General features: G+C 41.9%; 1 long non-coding RNA gene across 3 annotated transcripts in view; it reads right to left on the reverse strand.

Moving 5' to 3' along the window:
• Positions 1-18,150, reverse strand: part of LOC138717792 (uncharacterized) — a 66,784-nt gene that overhangs the window by 594 nt on the left and 48,040 nt on the right. For 2 of the 3 annotated variants that reach the window (XR_011336942.1, XR_011336943.1), the window contains 3 exons: positions 15,559-15,840; positions 12,205-12,345; positions 11,401-11,676 (listed from right to left, as the gene is read on the reverse strand). This is a non-coding gene — a long non-coding RNA (uncharacterized lncRNA). Of the gene's footprint in view, positions 1-107; positions 410-11,400; positions 11,677-12,204; positions 12,346-15,558; positions 15,841-18,150 lie in introns of those variants that run through there. The other variant, XR_011336944.1, reaches the window with a different exon arrangement.

An 18,150-nucleotide genomic window follows, 5' to 3' on the forward strand; every position in this document is an offset into this window, starting at 1 on the left:
CAGAGCATCTTATTGGTCTCATAATTGTAGTATCAGGCCACCTTTAACAGCAGATTATTTGATGAAGTAAGTAAAGATTAATAAATTAAGGAATTAAGTAAACACACCTGGAGTTTCACTGCAGCAAACACTCTGGTGATTAGTGATCTGGATCTAATCTCTTTCCTTCAGTGAAGCGTAAATTCAGCAGTGATTTGGACCTCAATCCCGATTTGGAACTTAGATGTTTATTAGGCCAAACTAAATCCATGATCTGCAGACATTTGGAATTCAACAAGAATATAACTGGGAACAACACTACGTCTTCTTTAAATTAGCCTCCTGTTTCCAATTTTCTTAGCTTGCCAGCTTCAGTCCACCTTAAAACCAGTCACCATAGAGGAAAACACAGTTACCTGTTACTGACAACCTGAGAGGAGAGGAGAAGAGAAAAGTGGAAAAAAAAGCCAACCTAAATCGCTTTTCTCTGAATCATCTAATTAAATTACCTCCCCACAGTAGCTGAGCTAATTGCTCTTACCCTACAATTTTATACTCCCATTCCACCTTCCCCGGCTATTTTCTAACCACATTTCCTATCAGTTTCCCAGAAGAAACACTCCACCACTTAGAGTAATGTCCATTTTCCTTGAAGGAGAGGCAAAGTGCTTTGGAGCCTCTCCAGAGTTTTAAGGATCTGAAATGCAAAGTTCAAAAGCACTAGCAAAGTTCCACGGCATTATTCCTTATTCCTATGTTTCCATACAGCCAATGGGCACCAATGAAAACTGCCCCTCCAGCACTGAGATAATAATTCTGAAGAGTAGATAGAAAACTTTGGCTTCTGGCTGGCTGGGAGAGATCTCCTAAGGGCCACCTCTCAGGCTTCTCCAGCCTCAGGCAGTTATCCGATATCCCAACTCAGCCAGAACCCATAGAACTAAACAGGAACTTATTCAGGTAAATTCAGGAGGAAGAGTCCAAAAAGGAGGGAAAATATTCCAAATGCCAAACTGGATTATCATAATGGCCCACTGCAGGCTTAAAAGATGTAAGTATAATCTCTTTTCTTGCACTAGAATTTACACAGTGCTGTCTCACATTCCCTAGTCATAGAAACTACCAGCGTTTCTCAAGTGCCCCAGAATGACTGTTACCACATGGAAAATATCCAAGAAAAACAGCTTCCTTCATCAGACAATCTCCAAACTTCCCTCAGCTACCTGCAATATCAGCACATTATAATAGGAAACACCCTTCAAATAGGTTTCCACCATTCCACACGCAGTCTTAGTGAGATCAGCCCACGCTCACAAAATACCAGCCTCACTGCACCCCTCTCATGTTAAGACTCGAGGCTGGGATTGGAAACAATCAGCACATCAGTATGAGGAGGTCTAGAGTTCTACATTTTCCTTACTTTTTGTATACAGAGGAAGTATAGAAATACGTTATGTGTACGGTTTTCAGGTGGTTGTTTTCAGACTAAATGTTGTTGTCTTGATTAGACACAAAAAGGAGGAGACAATCCATTTTCTTTCTCTGTTCTGACTCAATATTAGTTGATTCAGAGGCAGACTGTATTTTTCTGGTAAGTAAATACTTTATTTCTTTCCAGATTGATATTGCACCATATCGATTTTAGGGTCACAGAGATTTGCCAAGGACCACTTTTATTACTAGAATCTAAACACCAGGCCCAACAACTGGATCTCATGAGAAATCTTGGGCACAGAGATAAGTTCAGTAAAGAAGACATTACTAGATTTATATACCTAGGCTGCTAGATATAGAAATCTAAGGTTAAGAAAATGGAAATTACATTAAATCGTTTCAGAAAAAAAATCAGAATCACAGAATCACCAGGTTGGAAGAGACCCACCGGATCATTGAGTCCAACCGTTCCCATCAATCACTAACCCATGTCCCTCAGCACCTCGTCCACCCGTCCCTTGAACCCCTCCAGGGAAGGTGACTCAACCCCCTCCCTGGGCAGCCTCTGCCAGTGACCAGTGACCCTTTCTGTGAAAAATTTTTTCCTAATGTTCACCCTAAACCTCCCCTGGTGGAGCTTGAGGCCATAAATATATTTGTCATGATTGTCTGAAAACAAATATTTACTAAAATCTATAACAATCTTTAATGAAATTAAAGGATAGGTTTTCCAACTTGCACCTCACCCTCTTGTGAATAGCCCAGGAAACTACCAAAAAGACCATAAAATTCCCCGTTTTCAACTGTGACAAACCTTGACTGCCACCTCGCAGGACAAGAAAAGTGTTTTCATAAAGTCACTGCAATTGTGCAAGCCTCCAGGAGCCTGGGCGGGCGAGACCAGTCGGTTTAAATCAGCTCCGTCTGGCTCCCGGCTATTCCGAGTAGCTTTCTTCCTGCCCGTGGAGTGTGCGACGTGTGACCCCCTGCTCTGATGTGACCAGCTGAGAGCAGACCCCTCCCGTTGGAGCCTTCCCTGGCCGTAGCGACTGTAAATCCGACAACCCGAACACGGCAGTCGCGCTCCTGAAGCTCCCGCGAACAGTGGAGCGCTGCACGGAACATCTCCCCTCCCGCCATCAGGACAAAGTCTTTCACGAAGTACAAAGAACAGGTGTGCACGTTGTCTCTTTGGTTTTGTAACAAGCCCTCTTATTTTTTTTGCATTTCAGCCCTACGTCCATTAAATGCAATTTAGCGGGATCACCGGAGCTTGAAAGGGCAGATCAAACAGCACCGAGCATCCCAGCTGTGCAGGCCCCGATACAGAGCGAACATTAACCTTGGCATTTAGCAATAATTTATTCTACTCAAGGCAGGGAGATGGTCTATTTCTGTCTTGCGTGTCCCATTGTTTTTCTCCTCCTGAAAACAAAGTCGCACAAGCATATTTATGGTTGGACTCGATGATCCGGTGGGTCTTTTCCAACCTGGTGATTCTATGATTCTGTGTATACGTGATAAACTAGAGCAATTCATATACGTATCTGTGCCTAGACACATGTATATGTAACACAGAGAATTATCTGTCTGTCTCACAATTAATTTAAATGTGTTCAGGGCTGAACTAATACTTCAGAAGCCCTTCTAGACGAGCAGACTATTTTAATGTTATTGTTATTATTCTACAGTGTCTGAGCTGAAAGAAAAGCAGCCTTGGTAAACACAGAGTCTACAAGCTCGTATTCACATCTTTGTGGTGCTGCAGTTGAAACCTGAGGATTGTGCTGAAGGCACTTGCTTTAGGCAGAAGACCGTGATCAGTGATTGTACTTTAAAAGTAAACAGTGAAACAACATTAGATTGTTTTTTTAACTCTGCACCACTCTTGGTTAGTGGTGGAACCGGCAGCATGAGCCTTATGGCTGGACTTGCTCTTAAAGGTCTTTTCCAACCTGAATGACTCCATGATTCTACGATTCTGTGTATGACGTATTTCTCTGTTTCACAATATATCTCCTCCTGACAGGTTTTTTTAACTATATGAGATGGATAACAGCACAAACCTCAAAAGCTCGTCAAGAAGCAGAACCTGCAACTGTCCTTCAGGCAAAAAAAGGCAACGATACGGAGTTAGTGTCCACAGCACTCGTTACGCAAATTGTTAAATTATGTACTAGAGAGATAATTGTTATTATAACGACTAGTGACAGGGCTAGCAGCCAAACAGCAGCATTTCTTTTGCCTCTCCCAGCACTGGAGACATCCAGGGGAAGGTCGACTCCAAAAGACGAGTCATAGAAGAATTGCAGTTAATGGCCACAGTACAGAAATAACCTGCTTGTGTTTTTTCTCCTTCTCTTTCTCTCTCCTGTTCTTTGTTCCTGTAACAGATTGTGCTACATAAAACATTTTGCTTGTTTTGATTTTTACTAAGCACTGAAGTTTATTTTGGATCAGTGAGGTGAGAAACCTTTGAAAGGCTCGTGAGACTCCCTAAGCCCGAGAGTCCAGCGTTTGCACCTGTCAGGATCACAGTTTCCTTCAACAGATTGCTAACTTGGAAATCTAGCAGACATATTTCTGCTTTTTTTCCCTTCTCTGCCTTAACAAGAAAAAAAAAAAGCAGTACTGTGTAGGTAACATGTAATCAAAGGTTTCACTTGTCAGATTAAGTGGACTGTGATTTTTTCAGAAGTGAAAATAGCTGCAGCAAACTCAGTCTGCATCGCATAATCCCCCAGGTACACAGACAGTAGTTTGCTTGTCTTGGAGAATGTTAGAAGGCTTAAAAGACTGTACAAAAAAAAAAAAAAAAGAATAAATAAATGGGGTTACTCTGATTAAGGAAAGCAATGGTTGCCTGTGTATTTGTTTAAATCTTCACAGTCATATTAAGGGCTTAATTACTTTTTAGTTAAGGATTCAGGTTCTACTGAGGAAGAGAACTACAAAGAGACAAGAATAATTAATGCAAAATACCCAGAGTGAGGGAGCACACAAAATTTTTGCAATATCCATTTCCCTTACATACATATAAGATAGTTAAAGTTACAGCCAATAACATCAGACAGATTGCTTCTACTGAATTATTGTAATATTGCTTTTTCTGCATTCTTCCTTCCCTTTAGAAATAGATCCTGTATTTAAATTCCTTCCACATGTAACTATTCACAAAACAGAAAGTGAAGAGGTCCTGGGATCCGGGCATTTGCAGGCAGCGCATAACACAGCAACAGAAAGATATAAACAGACTGGAGGTCAATAGTTTCAGAAGCTCCTAAGCTCATTAGCAGTCTAAGAACAACAGATAAGCCCCACTTTAAAAGGCAAGCAAATAAGAAATCAAGTCTCACCAAAACGGGAGAATTAGGCTCCCATGTCACTTCGAAAAATCAGATACAGTTGAACAAGTTCCTTAATCTCTGCCAATTTTCAGAAATGCGTGCCTGCAGTCACAAACCCTACTGGAAAATAATACAGGGTGCTATACGAGCCTCCGAATACCGACATGCTTTTTAGAGTACAGAATCATGGGCTTAAAGTATCTAAACCTGACCTGCTGGACGGCTGGATGCACTGAATTTGGTGCAGCTTTGTGAAAAGGCCGTTTGCTGTCCAGTGTATCAGAAATGCTCAAAAACTACTCCAGTTGATGCCAACCTGTGAGGGAAAGTGAACCAAAACCACAACCAACCGCCAACGTGAGTGAGCGTGAATGAGGACTGCGCTGCCTTCCCCCTCGGCCACACACCTTTTGGATGTTATCCCGATGACACTGAGGAAGAGAATTGTAGGTGCCCCACAGCAGCTCATCATCTCAGAATTGCATTTATGCTGAGCCAGGTCCTCCAGCTTTCGTGCTGGTTTATGCTGACGGCGCAGAGAAGAGCAGCTGCATGGTAATGGAGACTCCTGCCCTATATTTCTATTTCTATCTAGCCCAAAGGAATCATAAGAGGATGACCACATCAATCATAAACAATCCAAATGTATTTTGATGCATACTATGAAGTTGGATGAATGTTGCATTAAGGAAGGTTGTGCCTATTTGCTAAAATAGAAACCATGAATGAAATTACTTTGTCCTTCGTGACTATTCAGTAGTATGTTGTGTTGTTAAAATGTTCCGAGGAAGCACACATGCATTAAAACATTTACAAGCACATTTGTGCTAATGCCGGCAGAAGTGACATTCTCAATGCCATCTCGTCATCTTGTCATCAAAACATCATTTTGTAAATCAGGGGATGGAGACCACGGTATGTGCCCTTCTTAATCACTCAAATACAACACATAACGCTTGATGTCAGAAGATCAGAAAAGCCAGAGATTGCATACATCATTAACCAAGGAAAAGCAATAAGGGGATTACCAAATATCCAATCCAATATATGGGAATTTCATAGATGAAACATGAAGAAATATTCCCTGGAGCCAGTTGGTACTTCCCCAACCCATCACAGTGACATGGAGCACACAAAGACCTAAGCAAATTAGCTTTACCGTTTATATTTGCACTGATACCAAAAGCAGCAATACAAAGTGAGGGGCAGTCTCAATCTTAAGGAGCATTTTGTCCAAAATGGGCAAACGAGGTGAATACCAGCATGGAGCCAATGTAGACGCAGCCTGCAGCTGCTCACACTAAATCACGTCTCCCGACACCATGGAGATGTGTGGTAGAGGATTGCTCTCCCATGCTCACGCAGCAATTGGTGATCAGAGGCAAGCAGAGAGAGGAGAGAAAGCTCCTCCAAGCTCTCTTCCCCTTCTAAATCCATGCCTAGTTAAGTCATAGAGGACTGAATCTGTTTGTCCTGGTAGACCAGCTACAAAGCTAGGAAACTCCAGGCTTCGCCGCTTTCAACACAATCTGTTTTCCATTAAAGCAGATTTCTTCCAAGAGCTTTTTTAAATTAACGCTATATTTAAAGCCTAGCACACAGCTTGTCCTCTATCAACAGGTCACCCAGCTCTAGTACCATCTTTATGTCCCATCCAGCAAGAAAAAAGCCTTTTTTTTGAAAACTATATCCCTCTGTCCCTCACATTTGTGAATATATCCCTAACCAGCAATAGGAAAGCTCAGCGTGAAGGCTGCGGAACTCAGCCATAGGCTTGCATGAAATGAGAGCCACGCATTCATCGCTGCTGGCCTCTGTCTCACCACTGATTTATGTAGAGGCATATCTGAACTACGCTCACTCCTGAGGAACTTGTCCAATTGTAATTGGAATCAGCACGCAGCCTTGGAGGACTGGGCACGGGCAAATCTTCTGAGAAGGTGTTTTTGCTGAAGAAAAAAAACGAACATGGCAAACTGGCACCTAAGTAAAATATGAACCATGTAGCATTTTATTTCCTAAGCTGCACTTTTCATGCTGCCTACCAGCTCTTAAAGGTCAAACATGAAAACTTAAGAAGTGTCTATGAGCGTATACTAGTTGCAAAGCTCTTTTTTTGTCAGTTCTATGAAGCAATAACCCATGAAATATGGTTGACATCTCATGGGCACAGTTCTCCATGCCTGCAAACATTTAAAATTGCACTTGTGGTACATAAAAGATTTATAATGATCTCACCCACAAATATAAATTTTATTCCACGTAGGAGAAAAAAGACCTAGAAGCAGGAGCAGTGAACAGCTGAATATGAGCACAATGTCATAAATTCATAACACTTACAGCTTTTTAACAACCAGTCATAAATGTGACTGACTTCAATTTAATTTATGAGACTTTGTGATAGAACCAGGATTACCTCCTCAAAACTGAGTTTTAAAACACAGTGGGTACAGTTATTGCCTTACTAGGATGTCAGCGGAGGCAAATGGGGTTGGGATGGCCATCTGGAAGGTCCTTGAGACCAGATCTGAATGGGTTCCACCAGATTGTAGGGGAGACCTTCCTGCTGCTCCAAGCCAAGCAGCACGTCCCTTCACAGCACAGGCTGACACCAAGGGACACGTTAATGGGGGCTAAGCAACTTGCCATCACCATAGAATCATAGAATAACCAGGTTGGAAGAGACCCACCGGATCATCGAGTCCAACCATTCCTATCAAACACTAAACCATGTCCCTTAGCACCTCGTCCACCCGTGCCTTAAACCCCTCCAGGGAAGGGGAATCAACCCCCTCCCTGGGCAGCTTCTGCCAGTGCCCAATGACCCTTTCTGTGAAGAATTTTTTCCTAATGTCCAGCCTAAACCTCCCCTGGTGGAGCTTGAGGCCATTTGAGACCAAACCTTGCACTCTTCCTGCAGTCACTGCTGGGCGATAGATGCAGGAAATATCAGATTCACCTCATCTCCATCGCTCCTTCTTCTCCCCTGTACATTCACATGACTTCATTCTTACAGTATTTCACATTTATTTGGATAGATTGTCTGGATTGGAATTTTTAGTGGCAGTTATTTGAAAGGAAAAGATAGTTGGGGAGGGACTGGAATATAGGAAATAGCACCAACCAAGACAACATGGAATGAAATAAGAAGTCAAATACGCTTGCTGAACAGGCTTCCTCAGGCACCTCTGGAACAGCTCATGTCAATCAGCTGCCATGAGTTAGCAACCTTTGCTTTCCAAAATGCAATGTTACCTTTCGCCCACAACTGTATCATCTAAGCCTGGTATCTCTGCTAAAAAAAAAAAAACTAACTGAATTTCATCTACGTGCATCTTATAAAAACTCCAAGACAAGCCCTGATTTCTGGCAAGTCAGCAGAATTGTTTATTTTCTTGGACAAAGACACTGAATTTTACTTTGGATCTGGCAAGAGGAAAATTTTTTAAATCCCCTGGGGAGTCAGAGTTTGCCTCAGAGCTCTCTCTTTTTGCACCTGTCAGAAGTTTGATTTGTTTATTTTTTCTCTACTGTACATATTGGCAGCTTGGAAACCTAACAAACAAACAACTTGTGTGTTTTTCCTGTAACCTCATCAGAAAAAAACAGGAGGAAGAAAACATGTTTTACTACCTAAGCTTTTCACTTCCATTTTTATCTTACATTGCACTTGTTCTTATACATGGAAGATAACAAACAGTCCCTTGTGTTGCCTGTGTGTATGTATTTGAAGGCAAAATATTATGTCACAGTGTGAAGCTGTAATATTGTGCCTATTAAAACATCAAAACTAGCTCAATATAGAAAAAGATATGATGAGGTCAAGCTGCAGATGTATCCCCAAAGGTACTAACTAAGGAGGACATTTTACTCCCAATTATTTTTAAGTATGTGTTGATAACCAAAACCTAATTTGTCTGGGTTTGAGTGATAATTTGTTTGCTAATAGTTGATGTTTACATCAGCTGAGGAGGCAAGAAGTTTTCTATTTTATTTCTGTTTTTTAAAAACTTCAAAGCAGTTACGTTTTCTTTAGAAGACGAGCACTGATCAACTCGGGAGAAAAAAACTTCTAATGACTGAGAGGTTCATGGTATTCGTTACTGGCTGATGTCCTGGTCAAACTGACTGTGAACCCTTGGAGAGCAACACAGTGGTCAATGTGAAATGTAACTGTGATCTGGGTTTCTTGCATAGAATTGTAGATGTAGCTGTAGTCAGCCCTGGGTCAAAAACACTGCTGAATTCACATCGTGCTCCCAGTAACTCTCGAAGAACATTAGAAAACAACAGAGGTAATTACTACACATTTTGTAATAAATAAGAAATCAGCTACAAACACCAACAAAAAGTTTGTGGTGTCAGCACTGGGGTCTGAGAAGTCGGCCTGTGCTTTGTAGAGATGTAGGAGGGAGGTAACGCCAGTTGGCAGGACAGCCCTGAGGAGCTTGCAGAGCCCGTGAGCTCAGAATAAAGTGATTAACATCAAGAGCTCTCAGTACCTGAGAGGAGGCCCTCTCTGTACCACACTGATAGCCCTGCAGTACCCAAATAATCTGGGTGCACCCTGGACTACGATGTGGTGAAAAGCTGCAGCAGCCAAAAGCTCCAGCGATGGCCTTAGACACCACAGCTCTGATTTGCTGCTGAGAGCCCAATCATTTCCCAAAGTCAGCTGTTGTAATACAAGATATTGATCTTTCTTAATATACCTATCTCAGTTCATGTTCTCCAGACCATCAAAACCTGAGAGTATTGTTTCAGGTTCAGAGAACAAGAACACCTCTGTCTTGGAGAGAACCAAGGGAGTCAATACGCATTCAAGAGTTTCACTAAGAAGTAAAGCTTTTAAGATTACAGAATAGGATTATTTTGTTTTAAAAAGAAATAACATCATTACCAAAACATTTCACCTTCCCAAGAAGGAAAAGTGGATTCAAGGTGCTGAAGAAATCCCACTGGAAACCTCATCTATGACCTTGAGTGGGACCTTCCACACAAACAAAATTTGTCCTAGAATGATATTCCATTTATCTGGCCAAGGTATGTGTGTGGATTTGGACACTCTCCTAATTTTCTGCATGTATTTTATGACACATTTTTGCCTCCAGCTCAGATGAAAAGAAGAAGCTGAAGAAAGAAAATAATTATTTGTGTAGTCAGCACATGTCAGCGAGCCATGTCACGCTCTGAGTGAGGCTTCTGTCGCAGTGGCAGAGGTGCAAGGCTTTCGTTTTCAGTTTCATCATAAAACTGTTAGTAAAGTAGTCATTGTTGAAAGCCCAGCTGTAAGCGTTTTCTACACCTACATTTAGTCTTGCACTCACAATACCTCAGATGTTAAATTTAACATTGCCTATTTTAAATAGAGTAACCTGCAGGAGGGAGGAAAGGACAGGTATTTATATCCTAATACATGCAGGAACACAACTTGCGTTTGCACTGGTGCTTCAGCTAATAACTAAAAATGAATATGAATTCCTCAGAGCCTGAGGAGGAGGAATAAAGGTAATATTTTCTTCTTAAATCAGGTATCTGGATAAATGACTGGTGAAAACTGAATAAGAGGTTTCTGTTCTTTTAATTTTTCATGACAAAATGCAATCAGTCGCATTTGTAGGGTCTCTTTCAAAAAGTCTTTCGACTACGGCAGCCCCAGACCCACTGATGTAGGCTCATTTCCACTTAGACTGGGGGGCAATACCACCATATTCAGGTAGCCTGTACCAGAATGACTTCATACGCTACAGAGTCTAGAGCATCTAGCTCTAAAGGAGTCGAGGAGGCTTTATGACTCACTGCTGTCACGTCCCGAGTCTCGGTTCACTCAGTGGGAAAAAGCAGCTGAGCAGCTGAACTGGACGGCAGCTGCCGACAGCTGAGGAGCGTCTCTTCTGCCTGCGGTCCAGAGTTATTCAAGCAGTTTTGTATGTGCCGATATAAAAATAACAGAACCTAGAAAGGCTCTGAAACTGTAAATATTAGGGTTATCAGAGCTAAACAGTTAGCAACTGAGTCACACCAAAAGAGCAGTTATTCATGTGCACAGCACATTTTCAGTAGCGGATGCTAAATCTGCCCTGCTACAGGGACTAAAACATTCTCTCTAGTTTTTCAGAATATTACACAACTGTCATCAATATTTGTCATCCCAGATAAAAACAAGTATTCAACTTAGCACTTTGATTACAGGTGGTAGAACAGCTACGGAGCTGCAGCAGGCAAATACCCAAACACCATTCTGCAGCGCTGAAGAAGCACTGCAAGTAGCATGAAGTTACTACTTGCTCCTCTTTCTTCTCAGATGCACAATATTCCTGTTGGTGGGATGCAAATTTAAAGTGAACTAGCCACCACTTTGACATCAAAAGAACAGTGCGTGATTTTAAATGGTTGCTTGACAGCCAGGCTACAAAAGCTTCCCAGGTGAGGACTGAGAAAATTTTCTAATTTCCACTGAAGTGTACCACAACTCTGCACATTTTAGATGCAAAACCATTTGTCTACCAATCCAGAATGTCTTGCTAGGTTCTTAATAGCCCCCAAATCCTTTCAGGCATTGCCCCTTTACAGGAGAAGCTACAAGAGGAGAGAGAGATTTAAAAAAAAATCAAAGTCAAAACTATTAGGTAATTAGCCCTCATAGTTAAAAGTGCTATTCCAGCACCTGTATGGACATTTATTGTAGGATCTTTGTATCTACACGTACCCCAAACACTGAGCACACCACACCTGTTGGTGATCAGTAACACAGATTTTGAACTTACATTTTGATCTTCTTGAGTTTTCTCCAGCATTTTTCCATTGTACATTGAGACAAAACAGACAGTTACGTGATGGAATACAAAACTTTTTTCCATGAGGCACCATATAACTGGAAGTACTGGAGACTCCTGGGTGACAGATCCTTGTTGATCTAAAACATGATCAAAGGAGAGTGGACCAGCACCTTAGCCAACAAATGGGAACCAATGAGAGACACTGGAGGTGGTGGTGATGAAATTCATGGGGTGTTGGTTCTGGTCCTGGCCCCATGACCTAGCTTCAACAAAACTGAAAAAGGAAGATACAGTGTTGTGCCCTCTACAAAGCACAAGGACGTCTGCGAACAAGAAAGAAGTAAAAAGAGCTAGAAATAATCATTATTTCATAGAATCATGCCTATGATTCTATGACATAATCATTATTTCAGCAGAATAATTGCGCAGCCAATAGAGCATGTTGAGTTGCACACTCTTTCATGTGTGACTTGAACAGCTATCGAATTCACAAAGCAGCCAGCCCCTGGAGAAACAGCTTTACCCACCACGTTGCTCCTGGACACCGTGGGGGTTTCTAAAAGGCAGCCGGGTCACCAGGTCACCAGCCCCCTCACAGTCTGACCACAGAGTGAGGCCACACGTGGCTCTGACGGTTCTCCAAGGCGCACGTACATAACACTGACCTTGATCTTGACCATTCTACCATTTTATCTCCTTCTTCTGATCTTTTTCATTCTCCAGAAACTTCACTTCCATCAAAACACCACTGGGGTGGGAATAAACCAAGGCTGAAAAGGTAAGGGTTTCTATTTTTCTTGTTTAACCTACAATCACAAATAAGAAAGAAAGGGCATTAGACATACCTGAGAATGTGCTAGTTCACAGGTGTTTTTCTTCACCTCCACACACAGAGCAAGCTTCCTACGACATTTTTCTTATCTCCTTTTCAGCTTGTGCGGAACAGTAAACGAGTCTCATTGTTCTGCAAATGAATGGGTAGCCTCGCTAGCATAACTCAAGACGTTGGCTAATGTAGACCAGGAGACAATAAAAGTCTGTGCAATTTATTGCTGGTTTAATGAAACATATTCACACTGAAGAAGTGCTACTTCTTTTCTTTTACTAGCGCCACTCACTTTATTACACAATCCTTTGCGCCCGTGCCATTAAAAACACCAGCTTCCTGGACCACAGCCTCTACAGACATCTTCCACTCGGCTAATGAATATCTCCCAGACAGCATCCATTTTATTGGCACGCATAAAAGTCCTAGCTTATTTGCCTTGCAAAAGTTTGATCTTTATTGGTTATTTATGCTTCATTTAGTTAATTAAGAAGTAACCAGCAACAACCTTGGCTTATCCTCATTTTAAGAACTTAGTTTGGGTCCATTTCCAGTGCTACAACGTGCCGGTTTAGCATGATTTTTTTCTCCTCTGCATAGCCTAAAACAACGACTAACAATCATTTACTATTATTTGTTTCTACTCTAGTTGTGTCTGAAGAGTCATACTAGACTGGGAATCCGGTACGTCTTCCAAAACCATGATGAGAGAAAGTCTATGCTTCCCAAAAGCTCACAATACAAATGAGAAACAAAACAAAAAAAAATGGAAGTAAAAATTATATTATTAATGAAACATGACTGACAAGGTGACCTTCCCTTGGCCACCTTTGAAGCTGAGTGTCTGCACAAGGCACCGGTGAACAGGAAAATAGCTGTGACTGGAAAATGTTTCCCGTGAGTGTAGAAGAAAATATTTTGTGGATGGCTCTGACCGTATATTTTTATCAGCTTTTCAATTTTGCATCTGTGAAATCCAGGGTTGTTTTCTACCCTATCAAGCGTATATTAGGAAATCTGCCTGTTAGGCAGGTGATTGCTTTGCAGATACTTCTTGAACAAGGTAATAAGTAAATACTTTGCACAGGCCAATCATTTTATGGGCACAGATTTTGTGCAAGGCCAGTGTAAAGAAGCAGAGGACATGGGGCACGTTCAGAGCTCTCCTCTGAAACACACAGCCCATGGTTTGCTGCGCCATCCCCACAGCATCTTGCTTCCCTGCCCATTGTAGCTGATGAATTTTTGTTACGTAGAAAGAATTCACGGATCTTCAGTACATTGATCTTTTGCCTATTATTACCTCCTTACACAAATATATTAACTGACTACACTGGGGGATCTCTGTGCCTTTGTTTGTCCTTGACATCCAGTTGGCAAGAAGGAACCAAACCCAGCAATGACTTTTCCTGCCTGTTTTACATTACTTTAATTTGTAATATTTACTGCACTGAGCAGGAAGCCTCTCCCTGTCCCTGCGGGTATTTCTAATGCATCGATACACATGCTAAAGAAAGAGTCGTGTTCTGCATGGACCGCGGCTTCAAAAATAGTAGCAACTCTGCAGTACAAAAGGTGCATTGCTCTGAGGGAATGTTCTGCAGCCAATCTGATGGCTTCTGTGACCTCCTGCGACAAGATGAGGAAGATCGTAAGCCCTACGCCGCGGCCCCTCGGTCCCCAGGCTCCGAGCAGCTGATGTCTTGGTGGAAGCTGTAGCTGCACATACGTCCCTTGCAGCAACTGCTACCTGACACAAACGATGACTTTGAAGACAGAGCCAGGCTAATCACACCGTGACAAATCAGCACAGAGCTGGACAGACATTTTAGACAACTTTTCTGATAGCTGCACACTATCAAAATATTTCCTGAATTTATCATTGGAAAAAAATAAGTGTAAAAAGAGACACCCCTGCATGCAGTGGCCCCTAATTTTAAAAGGTTATATAAAAATCCCAGCAACCAGTGACTGTGCATTGGAAGTGAAAGCTGTTTAATGTCTAAGACTGAGGAAGAGCAGCTAGGACATCTGGGTTGTTTTTGAAGCTCTGCCACAGATTTCTTGTATCTTTTAGGGCTGAAAGGACAGGAAACTGTCCACCAGCTGCAGCCTGCAGGACACTCTGGAGCCCTGGAGCTCCGGTCACCTAGAATGGGGACCCAGCTGGACACACCAGGGCTCTCTTCTGGCCTTTGGGTCAGAATATGAGGCATCATCTGCCAGCAGAGCTTGGAGAAAAAAAATCAAAGAAATCATCCAGGACCTGGGAAGTGTGCTCCAGCTTCTCCACCAGCGACCTCTGTTAAGAATAAAAGGGTAGAAAGCAGGAAAGATGCGGAAGGCAATATAAGGAAAACCATAAAAAGAAGGAAAGAGGAAACTTCCAGCACAAGAAGGTCCAAAAGTATTAAAAGTCTTCAGGTTAAAAAGACTGGAACAGTGTGAAGTATTCTTGTCCCTTATACAAGATGCTGCTGTGCCTCCACGAGTTATGCCAGAGGAACAGTGCAAGAGCTGAAACAGACCAGGGATCAACGATAAACAGCAGCTTGCAGACTTTGGGGAGCTGAGACGTATAACAAGCAATAAGGACACTCCCTCAGAAATCCACCCTCATCCATTTGCTGGCTTGAACTGCGCACCCAGAACCTGTACAGGGGTCTGGGTAACATGTCTGGCATCCTGACATTTCCAAAGTTTGACTGACAGAAAGCAGAAATGTCATTGAAAAAAAGCACAACAGGAGAGAGAGGAACACAGGCAATTAGTCCTTCACTCTGACACATCTCCCCAGGCAAGCAGGAGCAGCGAAGTCAGAACTGTTGCTTGAGTAGGGTCTGAGATCCCAGTGCAGAAAACATTTAAACACGTGCTTTTGATTTGAACAAGACTTGACCAGACACTTAAAGTTAAGTGCAGTTTGATGAACTGAGGCTTGATGAATGGCTGCAGGATCAGACCTTTACACCACACATCTCGAAGCTGCTTTTAAAGATTCTTCACTTCCATGTTTATAATGCTGCCTTCTAGAAACATCACTGTTCAACACAAACCTTGCTTGTTTTCCTTTACAGTGGCATTAAATCCTGGAATTAAATTAATTAGTTGCTAATTTTCACTCTGTAAAAATGTGTTGACACAAGGATTATGATAAACAGTGGTTGGGTCAGATAAATAGAGAAGCATTTACCTGACCTGGAGCCATTATTATAATTAGCTCTCTCAGACACGCTGCAGTCTGTTCTTGTTCTTCGATCTCCTGCTCACCAAACATCCAGGACGTCCACACAGCAGCACCAGTTCACGGTTCATACTGGGAGAAGCGCTTTCTGTCCAGTAAGCAGCAAGCAAAATGTAGCCTTAAGTCTTTTAAGGCTTTAAGCACTACTGGAATGGCTGCTATTTCAAGTTATTCTTGTTTTGTGGGGTTTCTGAGGCATCGTTGTACAGGAGAGCTGGACATCTCAGAGTTCTGTCAGAGCAAACAATAAATTTCAGCACCTCATTAGCAGCAACAGCAACAAATACCCAGGGCTCACGTAGAACTGCACCCCCAGTGCAATCCTACAAGCCAACTGTGCACCGGGCTTATTGCCCCTTATCATGAATTTCCTCTTATTTGAATACCTGGCAATGTTTCAGATAGGGGAAAAAAAAAAATTTAATCTGAAGAAGATTATCAGCTGTTCTGAGTTTCTGAGTCAAATGCCAGATCTTTCCACTTTTCACTATAAAATACAAACAAGTTATTTTTACAATATGAAGAATTCTGGGTTGGGTTTTTCTTTATTTAAAAAAAAAAAACCCCAACAAAGGAACATATGATGTCATGGACAAACAAATATTGTGTTAGTTTGTTTCTAATAACGGACACATTTTTTAAAGTTAGGATAACAGGAAAAAAACAAGATAAAAGGAAAAAAAGATGAAGTTAGTGTTGAATGAATTAATAGCAGGCAGGTGGCTGGGTGGGTGTCATGGCAGATAAACACTGAGATGAAGCCAAGGTAATTATAATTATAATCTGGCTAGTAATGCTTTCAGCTGAGGGCGTATAAAAACGTCCGCAAGTTAATACTGAGATGTTCAGATCAACCTCCTTCTTGTCTGCGCCAGCAGGACACAATCTCATATATTCAAACTCACGTTTTGTGCATTTTTATTTTCCGAGCATTTCAATTAGTATTTTTTAAGAGCGCTACTCTGTTGAAACTAGAGTTCAACCAACTTTCCACTCTCCTTGTGCAAACCTGGAAAACATGAGCCTGCAACCAGCCGAGTCTCTCCTGACCTCCATGCTTTGCTGGACAGAATTCACCTCTTTCTATCATTCCTTTTCGCAGCCTTTCTCTCCCCACTGTGCTATTCACGGGGGTATAAAAAGCTCAGGCAAACAGAAGTCAATGGCAGATGTGTCGGCAGCACTTCTTTCTGTAATTTTACTAAATGGATGTAGCCCATAAAAGCAGCTTTAATTAATGGAAACATTTTAAAGGCACTTATAATAAGCAGGGAAAACAACAGTTGCCAAAGGCAAACTTTATTAACAAAGTATGTTTAATTTTTTTTTTCCTGAAGATGACAGAAGATTTTATGTGCACAGTAATTAAAAGAGGTATTTCTTTATTCAAATGCCCTAAAAATCTGAAAGGACTCAGGTTTGGCACTTATTTTATTTTCTGGAGGATGAAAGCGAGGGAGGACAGTGTTCTTGCTCCCGTATTACAAGGGGGGAAATGCTTTTACTGTGCCTCAAGGGTCTTCTATTATTTAGAAGCCTGAACCTGAAAGGTGCCGAGTGCTCTCAGGTCTCATTGACTTCAACGTCACCCAGTCCCTCATCCAGGTTCCACAGGGCCTGGGGGATGCCCAGCCCACAGCAGACGCCTCCCCCACCGAGCATCTCCTCTGTGCACCCCATCTGCACAAACACCAGAGCCCCCAGTCAGACCCAGAGCCCTCCAAGGTGCGTGCGAAGCGCGGCCATAATCAAACCCCAGCAGGATTTAGCGACATGTATAGAAATTCACATGTACTTCAATGTTTTACCTTCATGGAAGGAAATAATGTACTTCTTTATTTTCGTCAGAGGATGCAAAAATTTATCCTTTTGTTTAAATATTAAGACATTCTTTTGAAAAAAAAGTAAATAAATATTGTAGGTTAATATATCCTCAGCAGGTGAACAACCTGGGAAAATCCTCTTGTCCAACTCAATCATAATTCATTTTTTGCCCACATACACTTTGCACCGTTTTGTTGCGGCACAGGGAGAAACTCAATAACCCCCATGTGTTTGTTTCATCAAAGGAAACGGCTTCTTTAGGAAAATGCCCCCTCACGCACCATCTGACACTGGCTTTCCAATCAAAAATGAAAAGTAAAAGCAAACTGTCCCCACCATCTGTGACAAAGTCCCTTTAATTCTTTAAACACTTCTCTAAAATGTGGCTGTTAGTACCAGCCATACATTGTGCTACATTTGTACATTAGTGTTGTTTTCTTTCATTCCTGATTGAGACAGAATCCTTATATTCTTAACCCAGAGAAGTTCTCTGTCCTTTATAATTCCAGAATAATGAAACTCATTGGGACTTGGCGGGATTCAGTCCTGCTGACTAATCATTGGCATTGGCTAATGGCAATTTTTAATCAAATCTTATTATTAAATCAGAATATAGAAGATTTAGAAAATGCAAGGTTGCAGCTAGAGGTCATTAGTCACGAGCGCAAGGAGTAATCAATACAATTATGGTTGCTCCGATTGTGTTGGACGGGCCAG

The sequence above is a fragment of the Phaenicophaeus curvirostris genome, chromosome 2 (genome assembly GCF_032191515.1).
Source record: "Phaenicophaeus curvirostris isolate KB17595 chromosome 2, BPBGC_Pcur_1.0, whole genome shotgun sequence".
Lineage (NCBI taxonomy): Eukaryota > Metazoa > Chordata > Aves > Cuculiformes > Cuculidae > Phaenicophaeus > Phaenicophaeus curvirostris.